We start from the raw sequence: 2,944 nt of genomic DNA, 5'->3' as shown, positions 1-2,944 counted from the left end.
AATGGATCAAGCACGTGATTTTTTTATTTTATTTTATTTGGTTGGTGGTGAAACTCAAATCCAGGATTTATGCCTGTTCCGAGACCACAATACTATGGGTGTGAGTATCTTATCCAAAAGTTTAAACTATTAAAGAGAAATCGAATTTAATTTATTTAGCTATATATAGTTTCAAAACTCACAAATGATATCATCTATTTGATGAAATAAAGTTTTATAATTTTTTTTCTTAACATGGCGTTGTCCAAATTGCCGTACATGCAGCTCGACTATAATTTTAAATCTGCTATCTCCTACCAATACAAATAATGATAACTACTTATCAAGAATTAGAAAAATGGAATGAAATATCCTATAGTTTTTTTTTTGGGTCTCTTTTGGAATGTCAAAATAGGTTTTTGCCCATTCTCACTTTGATTCTGCTTATTTGTGCGCCAATTCCATACTTGCTGCATGACTAATTCTTTATTACGAATTTCGACATGATCAATTCAAATTCTTCAATTAAAGAAATGTTACTTGTGCATGACCACCTCTTTGTACTTGATAGTGTCCTTTCAATACCCATTGTAAGTACGCCAACATCGATCCAACGTAATCTTTGAACAAATCAAAGGGAATTAAGTTGACAATATGAGTTTCCAATACTATAAATGCCACCATTTCAACTGTTTGTTTCCTCACCAAGAATCCAAAAGAAATAACAGCTATGGCCAAGTACACAACTTTTCTTGCTCTCCTCTTTTGCCTCCTCCTTGTTGCGGCCAATGGTGAGTCAAGAATTTAAGCCTGAACTAACTGATAACTTAAAGGATTCTCACTAGGGTCTTGTCAAAATTTTGGATTAATATAATGCCAGAATTCTTCGATTTTTTCCTTAAATTTTCACATATCTAGTTATTTTTTCTTTTGTCAAGTTCATTTCTCTTTCTTTTATTGCTTTCATATTTTTGCTTATTTTCTTTAAATTCTTGGATCTCTCAACCTTTGTGTTATCACTGACCTCCATGCATTACATGTAAAAATATTCATCATAGTCGGTATTTATTAGCTATATCAGTTCAAATTATTGGAAGGTATGGAAGACCATTTAATATTTCTTCTCATGCAAACTAAAAGGGCAACCCGGTGCACTAAGCTTCCGCTATGTGTGGGGTCCGGGGAGGGGCCGGACACGAGGATCTGTTGTATACAGCCTTACCTTGTATTTCTGCAAGAGGATGTTTTTACAGCTCGAACCCGTGACCTCCTGATCACATGGCAGCAACTTCACAAGTTACGCCAAGGATCCCTTTCTTCTCATGCCATCTAGAAGTGTTGAAATATGTAAGTTCCAACTTTTCCTATAGTCTAAAAGGTAATGGGACTCTAAGATGTAGCGATTTTCCAATATTATTTTGTCTTTTGAAAGTTATTACTACTATCTCTCATTTGATCACATTACTTTTGAGTTCCAAAAAGAATATAAGCATCCAAAAAATTACAGAAATATGACTTTTTTAGGGTGGTTTTTAACTTTTGACCTCTATTTGTCCCATGAGTAGAACTTCAAGGTTAAAAGTATTTTTCATGGGGCAAGTGAGAGGCAACATTTATTAAACATGAAGTTCTACCTATGGAGCAAGCGAGAATAAAAAATCAAGACTATCCACTTTTGAGGGCTATTTGTGTACTTCACCCATAGATATTGCCAAATTGTAGACTTTGACCAAAAAATTCTAAATAGTATATTAGGTCGCTCAGGAATGACATTATTTTATATTTGCACACAATTTAACTTCAAAATTCTTATTTTATTATTAACCATATGATTTTGTAGCCATACAAATACAAACGAAAGAAGCAAAATACTGCTGGAAGAAAAGTCACAAGTGGCATGGGCCTTGCCACTACTCTTACAAATGTAGCCACCACTGCAAGCACTGGTTTGGAGCTGAATATGGTATCTGCAAGAAGTACAAATGGGGTGATCACAAACATCACTGGGCTAAATATGCTTGCTACTGCTACTCTCCTTGCCACTAATCATGAGGAAATCAGAGCCCCAATTCTTGATATGGACTAAATATATAAGAACCTACCTATTTGTCCATGTGAATTAAATAATAAAGGACAGACAAGAAGTTGGGGTTGTTTTGTGTGTGTAACAATGTAATAAAGCTGAGTTAAGGCTGTAGCCTGACCCGCTATTGTGTTGCTTCAATGCTTTTCTATAGTGTTAGTTATTGTGAACTATGGTATTGTGCTGAATAAACATTTGTTGTATGGTTTTTTATTAGTGTTAATGTGAAATATGGTATTCTGCTGACTAAATAGTTATTTGTTGTGTCAAGTACCATGAAGGGCCCTGCTGCAAAAGAGGATTACTGTAAGATTATTAAAATCTTTTCTTTTAACTGGATGAGGCAAAATCTATTCTTAAAAGCCTATAAACAACCCAAGAATAATAAACATTTGTGGTGGGGGGGACCTCCTTACGTTACAACGACAGCTAGTAATAAGGTAGGCTAAAGAAGTATTGGGAAGAGGTGACTAGACAGGATATGGCATCGACTCAGCTTACCGAAGACATGACCCTTGACATGAAGGTGTGGAGGTTGAGAATTAAGGTGGAAGGCTAGTAGGCAGCCGAGAGTGTTTTTTACTCATAGCAGTAGTATTAGTTTTAGTCTTGTATTGTATTGTTATTAGATTTTTACTACTACATGTTCATTTCGCTTCGTTTTCTTTTTATCTTGTTGTTGTTACTGCTTGGTACTACTGCTTTCTTTCATCTTTCCTTGAGCCGAGGGTTTATTGGAAATAGACTCTCTATTTTTTAGGGAGGGATAAGATCTGTATACATACTACCCTCCCCAATTCCCACTTATGAGATTATACTGGATTTTTTGTTGTTGTTTTTTATTTTTGTTCGAAGGATTCTGTTAAATTCTCATGATTAAAC

At 34.9% G+C, this 2,944-nt stretch overlaps 1 long non-coding RNA gene across 1 annotated transcript; it reads left to right on the top strand.

The window, feature by feature from the left end:
* The first annotated feature begins 689 nt into the window (after positions 1-689).
* Positions 690-1,955, top strand: LOC107797462 (uncharacterized). Its single transcript, XR_012701724.1, has 3 exons — positions 690-770; positions 1,120-1,326; positions 1,820-1,955. It is a non-coding gene; the product is annotated as an uncharacterized LOC107797462 (long non-coding RNA).
* Positions 1,956-2,944: the final 989 nt, after the last annotated feature.

The sequence above is a fragment of the Nicotiana tabacum genome, chromosome 18, assembly GCF_000715075.1.
Source record: "Nicotiana tabacum cultivar K326 chromosome 18, ASM71507v2, whole genome shotgun sequence".
NCBI classification, from domain to species: Eukaryota; Viridiplantae; Streptophyta; class Magnoliopsida; order Solanales; family Solanaceae; genus Nicotiana; species Nicotiana tabacum.
Note: the sequence above shows the minus strand (reverse complement) of the source record. Positions and strands in the feature narration are given on the sequence as shown.